The sequence below is a fragment of the Megachile rotundata genome, chromosome 14 (genome assembly GCF_050947335.1).
Source record: "Megachile rotundata isolate GNS110a chromosome 14, iyMegRotu1, whole genome shotgun sequence".
NCBI lineage: Eukaryota > Metazoa > Arthropoda > Insecta > Hymenoptera > Megachilidae > Megachile > Megachile rotundata.
The window spans coordinates 9,845,986-9,865,486 of NC_134996.1; the positions used below are offsets into that span (position 1 = coordinate 9,845,986).

Below are 19,501 nucleotides of genomic sequence, written 5' to 3' on the forward strand. Positions count from 1 at the left end.
GGGGGTGATAAAATGTTTCTGAGTTGCTAAAGTTCATATTTTATATATTAGATTTTTCACAGAGTCCATTTTTCAGATTTTTCAATTTCCTAAATTTGGACTTTTCGGATTTCAATTTTAACAAATTCCAGTTTTTTTAAATTTCAACTTTTCCAAATTACAATTCTTCCAAATTACAACTCTTCTAAATTACAACTCTTCAAAATTACAACTCTTCCAAATTTCAACTCTTCTAAATTACAACTCTTCCAAATTCAAACTTTTCCAAATTACAACTCTTTCAAATTACAACTCTTCCAAATTCCAACTCTTCAAAATTCCAACTTTTCCAAATTACAACTCTTCCAAATTCCAACTCTTCAAAATTCCAACTTTTCCAAATTCCAACTCTTCAAAATTCCAACTTTTCCAAATTCCAACTCTTCCAAATTTCAACTCTTCTAAATTACAACTCTTCCAAATTCAAACTTTTCCAAATTACAACTCTTCAAAATTTCAACTTTTCCAAATTCCAACTCTTCCAAATTCAAACTTTTCCAAATTCCAACTCTTCAAAATTCCAACTTTTCCAAATTACAACTCTTCAAAATTCCAACTTTTCCAAATTACAACTCTTCAAAATTCCAACTTTTCCAAATTCCAACTCTTCCAAATTTCAACTCTTCTAAATTACAACTCTTCCAAATTCAAACTTTTCCAAATTACAACTCTTCAAAATTTCAACTTTTCCAAATTCCAACTCTTCCAAATTCAAACTTTTCCAAATTACAACTCTTCAAAATTCCAACTTTTCCAAATTCCAACTCTTCAAAATTCCAACTTTTCCAAATTACAACTCTTCCAAATTCCAACTTTTCCAAATTCCAACTCTTCAAAATTCCAACTTTTCCAAATTACAACTCTTCCAAATTTCAACTCTTCTAAATTACAACTCTTCCAAATTCAAACTTTTCCAAATTACAACTCTTCAAAATTTCAACTTTTCCAAATTCCAACTCTTCCAAATTCAAACTTTTCCAAATTACAACTCTTCAAAATTCCAACTTTTCCAAATTCCAACTCTTCAAAATTCCAACTTTTCCAAATTACAACTCTTCCAAATTCCAACTTTTCCAAATTCCAACTCTTCAAAATTCCAACTTTTCCAAATTACAACTCTTCCAAATTCCAACTCTTCAAAATTCCAACTTTTCCAAATTCCAACTCTTCAAAATACCAACTTTTCCAAATTACAACTCTTCCAAATTCCAACTCTTCAAAATTCCAACTTTTCCAAATTCCAACTCTTCAAAATTCCAACTTTTCCAAATTACAACTCTGTCAAATTACAACTCTTCTAAATTCCAACCTTCTCAAATCCCAAAATTCCCAACTTCGTCCTTTCCCAAATCCGAAATCCCACTTCCCTCCAAATCCTAAAATTCCCAACTTCCACCTCTCCCAAATTCTAAGCCTCCCAAATCCCACTTCCCCTCAAACCCACCTTCCCTAAATCCCAAAATTCTTAACTTCCATCTGCCCCAAATCCTGAAATTCCCAACTTCCACCTCTCCCAAATTCTAAGCCTCCAAAATCCCACTTCCCCCAAACCCACCTTCCCTAAATCCCAAAATTCTTAACTTCCATCAGCCCCAAATTCCACTTCCCTCCAAATCTCAAAATTGTCAACTGTCCTCTTCCTCAAGTGTTGAAGAGACTGTCCTCACCCTCCATCCCAAAATTCCAAAACCCCAATCCCCATCTCTCCAACCCCAAAACCCAATATCTCAAAAATTTGTCGCATACGTCAAACCCTAACCCATACCGTGGCACCAATAACGCCACTCTCGCATTATCGATAGTGAATTTTTCCTCGGAAAATGGCAACAATTCCAATAGACGGTACCGTTCAAGTATCGTCGACGTTTCCTCTTTATCTGAAGATCCGAAGTAACACGATTACCGTTTCTCTTTCAGAGACGGAGATACCGAAGAAACAAGTTTCCATTGAAAAGTCTTAGGGAAGCATATTTCCATCTGTGAAAATGTCTTTGATGTCCCTCTCGGATCAAGCACCTTACTGCCATTAATTATTGCGCGTATTTTTTTTTAATTAAAATCTATAACGCTGAAATGCGCGGCGTAATCGTGGAACCAGTTTAAGGCTTTACTACTTAACGGGTAGATTTACCAGGAAACACGTCGTGAAGTCTTGTTTACCGATTTCCACGAAACTTTCTGGGTTTATGGATCGAAGAGAAGAATAACGATGGAAATTGTTGGTTCGTTAATGGTTGTTTTTAAATTTTATTAGGGAGTTGATTATGAGGGTTGAAAATTTGTATTTATTTAAGGTTTCTATTTTATTAGTGTTTAAACGTCATTAAAATTATTTTTTTACAGTGATATATTAAAAATAAAATATGTTATACAGTTCGATTTATTTTTTTTAATTTTAGTTATGAGGGTTGAAAATTTCTATTTATTTAAGGTTTTTATTTTATCAATGTTTGAACGTCATTAAAATTATTTTCTCACAGCGATATAATAAAAATAAAATATGTTATACAGTTCGAATTATTTTTTTAAATTTTAATAATGAGGATTGAAAATTTCTATTTATTTAAGGTTTTTATTTTATCAATGTTTGAACGTCATTAAAATTATTTTCCCACAGCGATATAATAAAAATAAAATACGTTATACAGTTCGAATTATTTTTTTAAATTTTAATAATGAGGATTGAAAATTTCTATTTATTTAAGGTTTTTATTTTATCAATGTTTGAACGTCACTAAAATTATTTTCTCACAGCGATATAATAAAAATAAAATACGTTATACAGTTCGAATTATTTTTTTAAATATTCTGACATTATTTATTGAAATTTTTATAATTTTTTTAAGTTCAAAAATTTATTCAAGTTCAAGAAATTTATTCTTAAATTCTGGCAAGTAATTTTGACAACAGACAAATCAATTATGTAATAATTAGTGTTAATAATAACATGTGTATTAATAATGGTTTAATAATAATTATGCCAGTAATGCGATATCGGAAACTGGCAGTAATTTCAGGAAGCGTAACAAAAAATTATAATTACGAAAATTCAGAAATTCTTCTGATAAGTTCATTAATTATGAAATTCATTTGTGTTTCATATTACAGTGTATTTCGTGGAATATACGTCTATGCAGAGTGAAACGCCAGATATTCTTTTGTTTCGTTATTTTTTACGTCGTTGAAGGTTTCAGTAGATTTTTAGGCTTCGTTACTTCACGTAACAACGAACTTCTGTGTAATGAATTTACCGAGCCGAAAATATTGCATTTGAAATGAGTAATTGTTCTCCATTTTATTTTTGTCATTCTTTATTTCGTTGACAATTGTAAACAAAATTTCGAGATTATGTAATGTGACGAGTTTTTTGTTATTTTTTATTTCGTTGACAATTGTTGTAAAAAAAATGTTGGGGTTATGTAATATGACGAGTTATGTGGCAGCATTGTGGAGCAGGGTAGTAGAATATTTACGTGTATGGTTAAGTTAGGTTAGGTTTACGGAATAGTAAATGATGTGGTCAGACAGTAGAGTAGTGTAAAAATATAATAAAATAGAAAAGGATGAATGTAGAGTAAAATAGTACAGTAGTATAGTGACAGTAAAATAGTAAAAGTAAAATAGTACAGTAGTATAGTGACAGTAAAATAGTAAACAAAAATAGTACAGTAGTATAGTGACAGTAAAACAGTAAAAATAAAATAGTACAGTAGTATAGTGACAGTAAAATAGTAAAAATAAAATAGTACAGTAGTATAGTGATAGTAAAATAGTAAGAATAAAATAGTACAGTAGTATAGTGACAGTAAAATAGTAGAAGAAAAATAGTACAGTAGTATAGTGACAGTAAAGTAGTAAAAATAAAATAGCACAGTAGTATACTGACAGTAAAATAGTAAAAATAAAAGAGTGCAATAGTATAGTGACAGTAAACGACTAAAAATAAAATAGTACAGTAATATAGTGACAGTAAAATAGTAAAAGTAAAATAGTATAGTAGTATAAAATAGTGATAGTGAAATAGCAAGAGTAAAACAGTACAGTAATACAAAATATTGATAATAAAATAGCACAGTCTTATAAAACAGTATTTCTATTACTGTACAGTAAAAATATTATAAAATAGTATTACAAGATAGTACAGTAAATGTAGTCATCACTACATCAGTATAGTAGCATACAATAGTACTGATAGTAAAATAGTATCCCAATACTACCAGTCACGTGACTAATCCCGATCCTCAAAATCAGAAACCAATCCACCATTTCCCAATATAAAATCTCCCATTCACGAAAAGCCTAATTAAATCCATGAAAAGTCATAAGACTAAATGCATAAAGTAAAAGGCAATGAAACGACAAAAGAAAATCGTCAATTTTAATTTACGACGTCGCTTTATCTGTCAGTTAATCGAACTCGAAAGGTCACAATTCAAAACCAGTCGTCATGCACAAAGGAATCACCGAAAAATGTAGGAGCAAGGAGAAAAATCGAGGAATATAGCGGCAGTAGTATCAAGCTCGGTCTCTATCTGGAAACTCGCGAAGAGTCGCGATCAGGACCACGCCCTCGGCAAAGAAGCGACGCCGACGCCGACGCCGACTCCGCGGTCCCCTCCGTTGCGCCGCGACGCTCCCCTTACCCGGCACGCCGGCTACACGTTGCCTACCAACGTTCCTCTCTCTCTATATGGCCCCCACCCCGGGCTCCGGCGCCTCCACCCCCTCACGGGCAGCCCGATGGCCCCAGGATCCTCGTCAGAGCGACTCGACTCATCGTCGACGGTGACTCGTCGCGTGTCGTCCGGTCAGTCTCTCTCCGACCTCGCGCTCGTCAACGTCGTCGTTGTCGTGCCGCCGCCGTCGTCGTCGTCGTCGTCGTCGCCGCTTCGTTGTCGCCGTCGTCGTCGTCGCCGTCGTCGTGCTGGTGGTGTGTGTGCTTTTTTCCTCTCCAGCTCTTGCCGGTGAAATTTTCGTGTTTGCCTCTTTTCGCTGTCAACGCACACCCTCTCGAGCCGGCGATTCTGATACTGGTCCGAGAAAAATGCACGATTGTCTCTGTTGCGTGTAAGGTCAGTGACAATCGTTACTGAATTTATCTCTCTAGGGAAATACATGTAAATCAATTGATACATTTATTATTTATTTCCTTACAAGTCAATTACGTTAAAAAAGTAAGTCATGTAATAATAGAATAGTTTTAGATACAGAAAAATATAACGGATCACTTTCATAATTGCCGGTGCAGTGTCTCTCGAAGATCGAACGATCGATATATCGAGGATCGATGACAGCGGTAAACGAGCGTGAAATTGGTGGCAGCTGATTGTTACACAAAAGTGAACTTTTGTTATTTCCGTGTCAGTCTTCGTGTTTGAAAACTTGTTCCGATCGATCGATCAATCGAACGATTGGATATATCGAAAGGTGTCAATCGAGTTGTCGCGCGTGCCGTATACGTCAGTTCGAGACAGTGTTTCTGCCGGCCGAAGTGTTCGTTCTCTTGGCGAGTTTCTTCTGGGAGGTATGTATATACGATTTCTACAAATCCTGGCGTTATAAATGTTCGAGGATGCTCGTACGCGACGACGAAGTAGTTTTCGTATTTATATCGCTTGCTAGCGTGGAAAAGTTTGACACTATAATTTGTGCGCGCCATTATCGGTGGGGAGCTGCGCATGGATCATCAGTATTTCGATCCTAGCGAATCTGCCGCGAAACTTTATTTAAATATGCGAAAATTTATTTATCATGCGTCGCATATAGCATTTGCGAATAAAATGCATTATTTATGACACGCAGTGTTTGAAAATTGTTCACCTGCCGTTCTATTTTCGAACGGTTAATCGTGTAGTCGATATTTCATGGTTTTGATTCTTAACCTCTTTAACGAATCTGTCAAACGACACACTAAATACATTTATATCGCAGACATATTTATATAGCACATCTTTCGAAAACATTTAATTACTCATAGTTCTCAAATTTATTTCATTAAGTCCTTAAATTTATTACGATTTATTATCATCGATATTTCGACAGAGATATGAATATCCTCTCCTACCTCGATTATGCTATCAACATTCGATGTATCGATATTACTGTTGTCGTTATCACCGTTCAAGTGCAATATTGTCAAAGTAAACAACTTTTGCGTATGCATGACTAGAATAGCTCGAGGATGTTCGAAACTTTTGATTTATATCGTTATCAAAATAAAGGGGTGAGTGCAGTTAGGAAAATGGCGTGCACCAAACTGTAGCTGTTAAAATACTCGAATCGTAAGTGGGCCCGAGTTACAACTTCGATGTTTCAGAACTTTGACTCGATAAAACACGTGCGGCTTGCTATAGTTTCTTGGCTAGAGTTCTAAATTAAAAATCGTCGCTATGAACGGACGGTCGTTGTTTATTTTCGTATTGATATCGTTTGCCAATCAAGTCTATTGCGATTCGTAGTGTCCATTAAGAAACCGGATGTGAGAAACTATGCGATGAGTATCACGCTGTCGTTGTTGCTCGGTCAATTCATTCGCATGCGGATATTCTTTTTGAAGACGCACCTGGTGCGTCATGTATTATTTCATGTTGATATTGAAAGACGCATATGGTGCGTCATTAGTTATTTTATATTGATATTGAAAGACGCATATGGTGCGTCATGTACTATTTGATATTGATATCGGAAGACACACATGGTGCGTCATAAGTTATTTGCTACTGATATTGAAAGACGCATCTGGTGCGTCACAACTTATTTCATGCTGATATTGGAAGACGCACGTGGTGCGTCATTAATGATATTGGATACATATTGAACGACACACCTGGTGCGTCATGGACTATTTCAAATAGATATTGAACGACGCATCAGGTGCGTCATGGGTTATTTCGAATAGATATCAAATGACACATATGGTGCGTCACGTATGATTCTGAATGGTTATGGAGTGACACACCTGGTGCGTCATGGGCTATTTCAAATATTGAACGACACACCTGGTGCGTCATAGAATAATTTCGAGTAGATATCGAACGACGCACATGGTGCGTCATGTACGACTGGTTATGGAATGACACACTTGGTGCGTCATGGACTATTTCGAATAGATATTAATCGACGCACCCGGTGCGTCATAGACGATTTTGAATAAATATTGTACGACACACCTGGTGCGTCATAGAATAATTTCGAGTAGATATCGAACGACGCACTTGGTGCGTCATGTACGATTTTGTATGGTTGTGGAATGACACACCTGGTGCGTCATGGACTATTTCGAATAGATATTAATCGACGCATCCGGTGCGTCATAGACGATTTTGAATAAATATTGAATGACACACCTGGTGCGTCATGGACTACTTCGGATATTGATCGACGCACCAGGTGCGTCATCGGTTTCAAATCAACGTGGAACGCAGATATCGCGTTTCGAGCTCCTCAAGGAATTATCTGGCACAGAAAAAACTCAGAGCAGAGCCATTCAGATGCACGCGAATTCGTAATGATGCATTTTTCGGACGAAACGTTCCATCGTTAATTGGACAGCTTCTTCAATCTCTCGACCACGTAATATCGATGTTCGATACGCGGTTCTGACCACCTACATAATGAAGCGAACATCATGCGAAAAAATTCGGAGCGAAATATTTCCACGTACCCGATACTCGAGCTAAATAATTTCCCCGAAATAGAAAATTGAACTAGACGCAAAAAATTTCACCGAGAAACAAGAAAAAATCACATTGTTGCTCTTCGCCGGTGAATTTTCGCCTCCGGTTTGTCTGGTCACGTCTCTCCGGAGGAAAACGACGAAATTCGAATAATGGACGATTTACGCTACCGGCAATTATACCTGTGGGGTTGCTGGTTAACCTACCGTGCTATTAAATCGCGAAACATACGGGTTCAAGCAGTCGCTGGATAGCATGCGAAAATATCTGTTAAGAATATTAATCCGACGGTCATCAGTGGATAGCTCAATTAGGAGCACAATTATTAGCATGATGAATATTAAATGGATGATTTGGGACGGTCTAATGTAATTTCATCACGAAGTGCATGCAAAATGGAGCTTATACTAAATTAAGGGTGGAAGCATAGTAAAAATGGATGTGTAAACACTTCATCGTTCGCTGTGATATTCTTTTAGTAATTAATATGTGGTTGAAAATGGTGGACAGTGGAAGTCTGATAGAATTTTAGGGTGGAAAAGTATCAGAAAACTGGTACTTATGTCACATCAATTTTTTTCAATTTCAAGAATTTTTAAGTCCCACCTACCACAAATCCCACTTTTCTAAATTCCTTCTTCTACAAATTATACCTTCCCAAATTTCCAGATTCCTTAAATTCTATCTTTCCAAAATTCCACCTTCCCCAAATTCCACTTTCTCCAAATTCCACCTTCCCAAAATTCCACTTTCTCCAAATTCCATCTTCCACAAATTCCATTTCCCCAAATTCCATCTTCTCCAAATCCCACTTTCCCCAAATTCCACCTTTCCCAAATTCCACTTTCCTCAAATCCCACCTTCCCCAAATTCCACTTTCCCCAAATTCCATCTTCTCTAAGTCCCACCTTTCCCAAATTCCAACTTCCCCAAATTCCACCTTCCTCAAATTCCACTTTCCCCAAATTCCATCTTCCCCAAATTCCACCTTCTTCAAATCCCACTTTCCCCAAATTCCACCTTCCCCAAATTCCACCTTCCCCAAATTCCACCTTCCCCAAATTCCACCTTCCCCAAATTCCACCTTCCCCAAATTCCACCTTCTCCAAATTCCACCTTCCACAAATCCCACCTTCCCAAAATTCCATCTCCCCCAAAATCAAATTCTGCCTAATTCTAACTCTCCCAAATTCCATCTCCCCAAATGCAAAAGTTTCACAAAATAGTACTTGTGTCACATCCATCTCACATCAATGAATTTTACTTCAAATTGCAGCTTGAAGCAAAACTGCATCTTAATAAAAGCGACTGCATAAATGCGTCTAACGACTGCATACTTCCTGTACAAAATGGCTGACTGAATGTAGCAAACAATAAAGAACTTCGCAGAACATGTCATACATAATTTTGAAGATAAAGTATCACAAAATGGCGCCCATATTAAATAGAAGCTTAAAGTTGTCTGAGAGATAATAAACATTTTATCAATGCACAGTACAAAATGGCCGTCCCCTTAAAGTTTTAAGTCTGATAAGAATGATTGCATAAATTCGCTAATGCTCTCAATGCAGAAGTCTGACAGATTCGTAACTATTTTTCTCTGTAATATATCAAGTTGGGTATTTGATACACATCTTGGTCTGTCCGTTAAATACCACAGACTGATACGAGTAAATAAACTGGTAAATTTATGAGAGTAAATTTCCTCTGCCGCCGGTAAACATATCTATAAATTATCGAGGACCTATGTAGGGTGAAGTGATAGGTGTACTCGAAGCACTTTCCAAGCAGAATCAATCGACTTTTATGAAATTCTGCTGTTATTAAATTCTTGTTTCTACGTTGCTTCTGATGATACGTTTACAAGTGAAATTAATAACTGACTTAACGAATTTGTTGCAGGTGATATTTATTTTGTATTGGAAATATTAATGAAAGGATTACGTAGTTATTTTTGTTAGACTTCAAGCTGTAATTTAGTGTATTATAAGTGGTATTTTGTGGAACTTTTATGTCATAAAATTTTAACAGACTTTTACTAAAACAAAGTTAAGCTTTTGATATACAGTCACAAGGAATATTATTATTACTCAAGGAATATTACACCAATCACAGATACTGGATTATAGTAGTTTTGTATAGTCCTCAAGCTTTAATTTGATGTATCATAAGTGGTATTTGGTGAAACTTTTATGTCATGAAATTTTATTGGACTTTTACTATTTCGAAATGATGGACTTGATATGCAGTTATTGGGGAATATTATTATTACTCTGGAAATAATGCACGTATCATAAATACTAGACCACAGAAATTTTCCTTAGACTTCAATCTTTAATTCGATGTATCACAAGTGCCATTTCATAAAACTTTTATGTCATGAAATTTCGTTAGACTTTCCGCTTTCCAATATCAAGCATTGATCAAGCACTCATCTCAAGCACTCGCAAGGAATATAATTATTCCTCAAAAAATAATACACCTATCCTAAATACCAGACTACAGAAATTTTCCTTAGACTTCACCCTTTAATCTGATGCCTCACAAGCGCCATTTCATAAAACTTTTCTGTCATGAAATTTTGTCAGACTATCCCCCTTCCAAAATCAAGCACTCAGCCAGCACTCTCAAAGAATATAATTATTCCTCCAAAAATATCACACCTATCACAAATACCAGACTACGGAAATTTTCCTTAGACCTCACCCTTTAATCTGATGCCTCACAAGCGCCATTTCATAAAACTTTTCTGTCATGAAATTTCGTCAGACCTTCCCCTTTCCAAAATCAAGCACTCAGCCAGCACTCTCAAAGAATATAATTATTCCTCCAAAAATATCACACCTATCACAAATATCAGCTCACAGAAATTTTCCTTAGATTTCACCCTTTAATTCGATACATTGCAAGTGTCGAACCGACACTATATAATGAAAGACCAAGCTGACAAACAGGAGTGCAAAATACCTAAGGAACCCATGCGATAAAACGTTTCTCTCCAAAGTAACCAAATCGAAAACACCGCGAACTATCTTCAGATGCATCGCGAAATCTTTGTTGAAAAATCTTGTTACCGTGGGGTTGAGGGGGGTGAAAGTGTAGCCCCCTAGGTGGATAGAAGCGAGACAATGAAGAGCGCTTGACACGATTTCTCTGGAGGAGGCCGTTAAGTCTGTTAGCGCAGATAATACGGGCGCAAAAGTGAAACGCTCGTGGAACGTTGGTCGAGATAATCGTCAGATTTATGGCCGCGAAAGAAGCGAAAAAGAAATGTCGAACTGCGCTAACGGTGTTACCGCTCGTAAACTCGAGTCGACGACCGACCACCATAAATTTCGTTCCGTGGCATTCTTAATTTTCGCGGATCGGATTCGTTCCACTCAAAGAAACGAGATTCGGCTACGTGTGCCACCAAATCACCCGGAATAATGTAATTACCGCAAGATGTCGGGCTGACATTGTAGTCTTTCTCTTTAATTTGATAGACGGTCAAGGTTCAGCCATTAAAATTCTAGTGGACGGTAATGGTTCTTTGATTAACGCGTTTGGGGATGTGGGACATCGTGGAATTTTTGGGTGTTTGTGGAGAGGTGAAGGTGGAATTTATCGTGGGTTGAAGAGCTATTGATAGATTCTTTTGGGATTGTAGATTTTTTGTGGGGAGAATTTGGCAAGTTATAAAATAATTTAGAAATATTTTATCTACATTTCTAATCTTTTAAATATTTAAATTTCTAAACTCACAAATTACAAAGTTTCTAAATTTACCAATTTCCACGTTTTCCAGTTTCCATATTTCCCAATTTCCACATTTTCCAATTTCCACATTTCCCAATTTTCACATTTCCCAATTTCCACATTTTCCAATTTCCACACTTCCCAATTTCCACATTTTCCAAATTCCACATTTTCCAATTTCCACATTTCCCAATTCCCACATTTTCCAATCCCTAAATTTCTCAATTTCCACATTTCTCAATTCCCACATTTCCCAATTCCTAAATTTCCCAATTTCCATATATCCCATTTTCCACATTTCCCAATTCCTAAATTTCCCAATTTCCACATTTTCCAATTCCTAAATTTCCCAATTTCCACATTTCCCATTTTCTAATTTTCCCAAATTCTAAATTTCCCAATTTCCACATTTCCCATTTCCTAATTTTCCCAAATCCTAAATTTTCCAAGTCCTAAACTTCCCAACCCCTAAATTTCCCAATTCTCTTCAAGTTTCTCCCTTTCCAACCCCTAAATTCTCTAACCTTTAAATTTGCAACCCCCCAAACTTCCAAATCCCAGAGCTTGCAATCCCTTAAATTTGCAAACCCTTAAACTTCAGAATCCCTAACTCCCCAAATCCGCCAACCCTGCCATAAAATCGGAAATTCAGTTTCAAGTATTCGCAAAACCCATTACACATTCTCACCATTGAAACTGTTATACTTAAAACTTGATGAGATTCCTACACTTGGGCAGAATTCATTTTAAAAGTCTCGAAATGTACTATTCTAAGGATTACGATGTTTCTATTACCTTTCATCCGTTTCTCTTTTACTCCCGCAATCGATTGGAAACGCAATGTACGCAGGTTAAGTGCTTTCCACCGTAAAAATCGTTCAAATGCACTCAGCGTAACGTTTTAGCAATTCAAGAATCAACTTTCATTTCTATGATCCTTAATTGTACATTCTTTGAGTGTTTCGAGGAGTTGAGACTCTTTTTTTTTATGGGTATGGTGATGACTCACTGAAATGGATATCAAAGTTATAATATATGTTATTATAATTTATTTGTAGGTTATATTATGTTAAGTAATTTAATAGATTTATTGGAATTGATGTTTGAGAAGAAGGTATTAAAATATTTTAGAATGTGTTGTAGAGTTCTTTGCTTTCATTTTAAAGTGTGTATGTGATAATATATGTTTAATATGTATTAAATGCATATACATACATACATCACGTATGTGTACATCATATGTATTAAATGCATATGTTGCATTACACAACACATAATTATTTATATTTTATACAATTGTTAATACAATGATGTAGGACATTAAATGCATTTACATGCATACTAAATGCATATACGTACATACATATGTTACATCATGTGTGTATACATCATATGTACTAAATGCATATGATACATTACACAATACATACTCACTTCTACTTTATACAATTGTTAATACAATGATGTAAGACATTAAATGCATATACATATGTACATCATGTGTGTATACATCATATGTACTAAATGCATATGATATATTACACAACACATAATTATTTATATTTTATACAATTGTTAATACAATAATGTAGGACTTTAAATGCATATACATGCAAACTAAATACGTATATGTACATATGTTACATCACGTATGTATACATCATATGTACTAAATGCATATTATATATTACACAATACATAATTATTTATACTTTATATAATTGTTAATACAATGATGTAATACATAATGTGTTTTGAATGTATATGATGTATTACATAATATATAGTTATTTACACAATTGTTTATATAATGACATGATACATACGTGTTAAATGCATATGGTGATGCATATGATATATGTATGTATTAATTGCAAGTACTAATACGACTCAAATTTAAATATTAAAATAACTTAATTTTTTATAAAATTGCCTATAAATATCACACATTCATACAATATTTTTGTTAACAATTTTAATTCACCCTTGATACAAAAATTCAAAGAAAATTTAATAAAAACTGAAGCAAATTATTTTAACTTTATCAAACATTCTCTAATTTATTTCTCCAAAGTTCAAATTCTCATTTAGCATTCATGCATACATCAAAAAGTCCAAAATGCATATTAAGTCGATATTAAATAATCAATCGAAGCAAGTACAAAATAAAGCATCAAAATTTAATTAAATTCAATAAAACATGAGAACTCCCCGGTAAATTAATTTAAATTGAAACGTAGTAACAATATCATGAATTATTTACAACGTCCAGAATGTCGCAAAATAAATATATTTTTAACTCGTTAAAAAAAAAGAAAGCGATTCCTGTTGAAAGAACGTATCTCATCGAAAGCTCAACTTCGACTCGACGGAACCAAGGTTTCCGGTTCGAGAGCTGCGCGCGCAGGCTATTTTTAAATGTTTTGTAAGTCGTGTTCGCGGGCTTGGACGAAGGTCGGTTATTGACCACGGTCGACCTCTAAATTCTTCTTCGTGCCTCTGGGATTCCGAAGCTTACACAATTCCTGCTTTTAAACTACTTTTTCGAAATAGACAACACGCATCGACTCCGTTCGAAACTAGAACTGTTTGTTCCGCTCTTCTTTCGCGAATATCTTTTGCAAGGAATATGAGATACATTTTTATTTTTCTTATTTATTTTAGTATTTCAGCTGTGAATAGTCTGTTTTGACGCACTTGACAAATTGTTCATGCACACTAGTGTCATGAAGGTTTTCAAACTAGTTAATGGTCCAATAGAGTGTATTATCATGGAAGAGTGATGTAGTCACTAATTTGCTAGCACCACATTGATATGCTAGCTTTAGTATGATCCACTAGTGTCATTAAGGTTTTCAAACTAGTCATTGGTCCAATAGAGTGTATTATCATGGAAGAGTGAATAGTCACTAATTTGCTAGCACCACATTGATATGCTAGCTTTAGTATGATCTACTAATGTCATGGAGGTCTTCAAACTAATCCTTGATGCATTAGAGTAGAATATTATCATGAAGAATGATCTGATTCACTTGCACCACATTGACACACCCTAACATCCCCTTTCAATCTACCCTATTGTCTTTTGCAGATAGTAACTATACATCCCAGATTACTCTCCTTCCATGAATTTTGATTTCCTTAAAACTATTCCCTCGAAACTCTTTGAAACTATTTCCCTTACAGTCAACCCTTACTATTTCCCATGACTATTGAACTCCAACTAAAATAGAGGAATGATCGACCGAAACATCGTACGAAAGAAATCTCTCTCACCTCTTAAACATCATAAGAAGTCATCAACACACAAGGGTGTACGACAGTGTAAATCCTTGGGTATTCAACGACGACATGCATTAAGACTCAGCTCACAAGAGAGCTTCGTAATTCTCTGGCTTAAACGTTCACGCGGTTATTGTCCCATGATAAATCCTGGTACGTGTCGCATGCACACCATTCGTTTTATTAATTAGTAACGCGATTACGATTCCAGAGAAATTTAGGGGCCTCGGCTGATTTGCTGGCTTCCTTGAGTTATCAAGTCGTTTCGTAGATTTGTGTGCTCGCATATCTTCACGCGCCCACTAAAGTGTCCTATCTGATGCATCTGATTAATGGATCCATCTTCAGATTGTGGGGTCGTAGGCTACGAAATGTTCGAACTATTTGGTATATGTTCACGTAATTAATAGTATGTTTTATCAAGATGGGTTATGATATTCGTTTGCTGCTAATTGTTTGAATATTCGATAAAATCTCATTCTTCAGAACATACCTTCTCTCATATATCAAATATCTACACTTTGGAACCAATTGGAAGCACCTTTGAAACTCATCACTGTCGAAACACGACACCCGTGTGCTCTTACAAAACTGTACACCGGAATTTCATTACTGCCGTGCAGCGCACAAGAAGAAACTCGAGTATGCAAGCTCCCATAATATAATAAAAGTTGGCGAGATTATGAAAGCTTCACATCGAGACACGACTGAGATACTAGTTTCGTTGTTGAGGATACTTATGTATTCAACGGATAATGTATATTTTATATATTTTGAATTCCAAATCAAAGAGTATTAGTTTGAGTAAGATTTGTCACTTTTGATCTTTGTGTGCGTCACTAGATCATACTAGAGCTAGCATATCAATGTGGTGCTAGCAAATTAGTGACTATATCACTCTTCCATGATAATACACTCTATTGGACCAATGACTAGCTTGAAAACCTTCATGACACTAGTAGATCATACTAAAGCTAGCATTTCAATGTGGTGCTAGCAAATTAGTGACTATATCACTCTTCCATAATAATACACTCTATTGGACCAATGACTAGCCTGAAATCCTTCATAACACCAGTGGATCATACTAAAGCTAGCATATGTATGTGGTGCTAGCAAATTAGTGACTACATCACTCTTCCATGATAATACACTCTATTGGACCAATGACTAGCTTGAAAACCTTCATAACACTAGTGGATCATACTAAAGCTAGCATATGTATGTGGTGCTAGCAAATTAGTGACTATATCACTCTTCCATGATAATACACTCTATTGAACCAATGACTAGCTTGAAATCCTTCATAACACTAGTGGATCATACTAAAGCTAGCATATGAATGTGATGCTAGCAAATTAGTGACTACATCACTCTTCCATGGTAATCTCCTCCATTGCATCCATAACTACCTCGAAAATCTTCATGACACTAATAAATCATACTGAAGCTTCCACCAATGAAGCCACTATCATTGTGCTCCAAACAAATTAGTGACTATACCTCTCTTCCATGGTAATCTTCCCTTTTCCATCAATGACTACGTCAAAAACCCGCATGATACTAATAAATCATACCGAAGTTACCATATGAACCTGACACATCAAAGTTAATTAAATTAATTACGACAAAGCGTGTACATACACTGCTTTAATTCTTGTATAACCAAAATATTCGACAGAGATTAAAGAAGATCGCAATTTCGTGCAACGTTTTAATTAAATGAAATATCAAAGTCTACCGTATGCATCCCTGCAAGATGGATCGTTGTATACGTATTCAGATGCATGATTCACCTCTTGACGATTCTCGTAACGCGAGTTATGTGCAAGTGAAGTAAATGTTGCGTGGCAGACACATGCGGTCTGATCATATATGGTTCCGCGTCTGTTACTACTTAAGTGTTCCTTTGACTCTTTACGTTTTTGAATCAAGAAAATATCTTTGATAGTCTGAAAACGTTGTTGGAATTTATTGATGATAATTTCTTTTTAGCTTTATTTGCTGTTTATGTTCCTTTATTTTTATTATTGAATATTTTTGTAGTTTGTTGCAAGTCTTCTTGATTACTTGCTTTTACTTGATTCGACATTTAGTTGATTTCAGTTTAGTGAAACATTTTGTGACTTCATAATTTAAGTGATTATTAAAAATTGTATTTATATGTGCATATGTGTAATACGTAACATAAGGACAATTATCAAAATTGTTATTTATTGAAACATTTCATGACTTCATTAGTTTAAATTGTTATTAAAAATCATGTTTAGATGTGCATATGTGTAAAACATAACATGAGGACAATTCTCAAAATTGTTATTTATTAAAACATTTCATGACTTCATTAATTTAAATGGTTATTAAAAATCATATTTACATGTGCATATGTGTAAAACATAACATGAGGACAATTCTCAAAATTGTTATTTATTAAAACATTTCATGACTTCATTAATTTAAATGGTTATTAAAAATCATATTTACATGTGCATATGTGTAAAACATAACATGAGGACAATTATCAAAATTGTTATTTATTGAAACATTTCACGATTTCATTAATTTAAATGGTTATTAAAAATCATATTTACATGTGCATATGTGTAAAACATAACATGAGGACAATTCTCAAAATTGTTATTTATTGAAACATTTCATGACTTCATTAATTTAAATGGTTATTAAAAATCATATTTACATGTGCATATGTATAAAACATAACATGAGGACAATTATCAAAATTGTTATTTATTAAAACACTTCATAACTTCATAATTTAAGTGATTATTAAAACTCGCAATTATTTTTGCCCAATATAGAGAACGTTTCTTTGAGAACGTTTATTCTGAATGTTAAAATTTGACAATGTTGAAATGCAACATGATTTTTGTTCGAAAAAAAAAAAAAAAAAATGAACGAACGGCACAACAAAAAAGCATTTATATTCCTTCGCAGGCAGGATAATCCAGCGAGAGAAGGGCTTCGCAAAAATAGAAATTAAAATCCGTTTGTCAGACTGCATCAGGCCGGTAATAAGCGATAACGTTTCGTCTGGAAATATGGCCGTTGACGTTCGCCTCCGGTATTTTATTTCCATCAAAGGGAAAACTGTGAAGCGCGGAAAAATGAAAGCTTTAACGTCACACGATCGCGTTTCACGCTTCCCTTACGCGTAGTGGCGAACTATTTCAACGGAATAATTGAACAATATCGGATCAAGGAGATATGTAATTATGGTAATTAATCCCTTTCAGACTTATCATTTTAATTCGTCATCGGTTTAATCATTTTTACCTCTATCTACTTTTGATGCAAACTTTTTTTTTAATTCAGATCAGTAATGTGAAACTGCAAAGTAAGGGATGTTTTAAGAAATTTGTTTTTAGTGTCTTAAATATTGTTACATTTTCTATTTTGTTATCAATGAAACATGACTGAATTACTGTTATTAAAATTTATATACACATATTAAATTATATGTGTTTCATTGTATATGTTACATTGATGTTTAATTTATTATATTTGCTAAATATTTTATATTTAATTTATTATACCAAGAATTTAATCAATACTGCAGTCTTGATGTGCACATCACACATCAATGAATACACATGCACTGCCTTTATGAATGTATTCCAATAAAACAGCAAATTAAAATACTATATGAAAAATTTACTTTGAATATTTTTAATATCGTCATACTTTTATTTTGTCACTGAAATTCATATATGATTATGTCACTGAAGTCCATATTATGAGTTGCAATTATTAATGAATAAAATTCGTATTATTAATACGACACATGTGTCTAATTTATTATATTAAAAATTCATACAGGGTGTCTCACAACTAGTAGGTCCTTGAAATGGGGGGTAGACGTGATTCTGAATAAAATTTCCCTTTGCAAAAATGAGGTTTAAAGCTTCGTTTTTGAATTATTAAAAACACGGACCAATCAGAGCACGAGGATTACGCATGCGCAGACGCGAGAGCGACAGCTTCGAGCTAGCGGCTGAACGCGTAGTACTTACCACGCGTTGTATTTACCACGCACTGTATTTACCACGCGTTCTTTACCACGTACTGCACTTACCACGCGTTGTATTTACCACGTACTGCACTTACCACGCGTTGCTTACCACGTGCTGCACCTACCAAGCGTTATATTTACCACGCGTTGTATTTACCACGCGTTGTATTTACCACGCGTTCTTTACCACGCATTGTATTTACCACGCGTTGTATTTACCACGCATTGAATTTACCACACGTTGCTTACCACGTGCTGCACCTACCACGCGTTGTATTGACCACGCATTATATTTACCACGCGTTGTATTTACCACGCATTGAATTTATCACGCGTTGCTTACCACGTGCTGCACCTACCACGCATAGTACTTGCCACGCCTTGTATTTACCACGCGTTACATTCACCACGCATTGATTTCTTACGCGTTGCACTCATCAAGCGTTGAATATACTATACATTGCATTTACCATTCAGCCGCTAGTTCAAAACTCTCGCTCTCGCGCTGTATACTAAAATACATTGATATGTATGTATAATTGCATAGATGGTAATTGAAATTTGTCATATTGAACGTGTGTATGATACGTGTACTCTTCTTCCAAAAACAATCAATGTAAATATAATAATTGTTCTTTCTGCCATCACTAATATCTTCAGAATGTCTCTATTTAATTAAGTTAAACGCACTCAACTTAAAAATATGCATAAAATATAATTGTAAAGTATAACTTTA

At 34.9% G+C, this 19,501-nt stretch overlaps 1 protein-coding gene across 5 annotated transcripts in view; it reads left to right on the plus strand.

Annotated features, from left to right (window-relative positions):
• Window positions 1-4,800: 4,800 nt before the first annotated feature.
• The window catches only part of Ptp36E (protein tyrosine phosphatase 36E), a 93,955-nt gene continuing 79,254 nt past the window's right edge, over window positions 4,801-19,501 (plus strand). Inside the window, exons 1-2 of one of the 5 annotated variants that reach the window (XM_076539377.1) lie at window positions 4,801-5,111; window positions 5,238-5,563. The gene's annotated coding sequence lies outside the window, so the exon portion shown is untranslated. The remainder of the gene's footprint in view (window positions 5,112-5,237; window positions 5,564-19,501) is intronic. The other 4 variants (XM_012288913.2, XM_012288909.2, XM_012288914.2 and 1 more) reach the window with 4 other exon arrangements.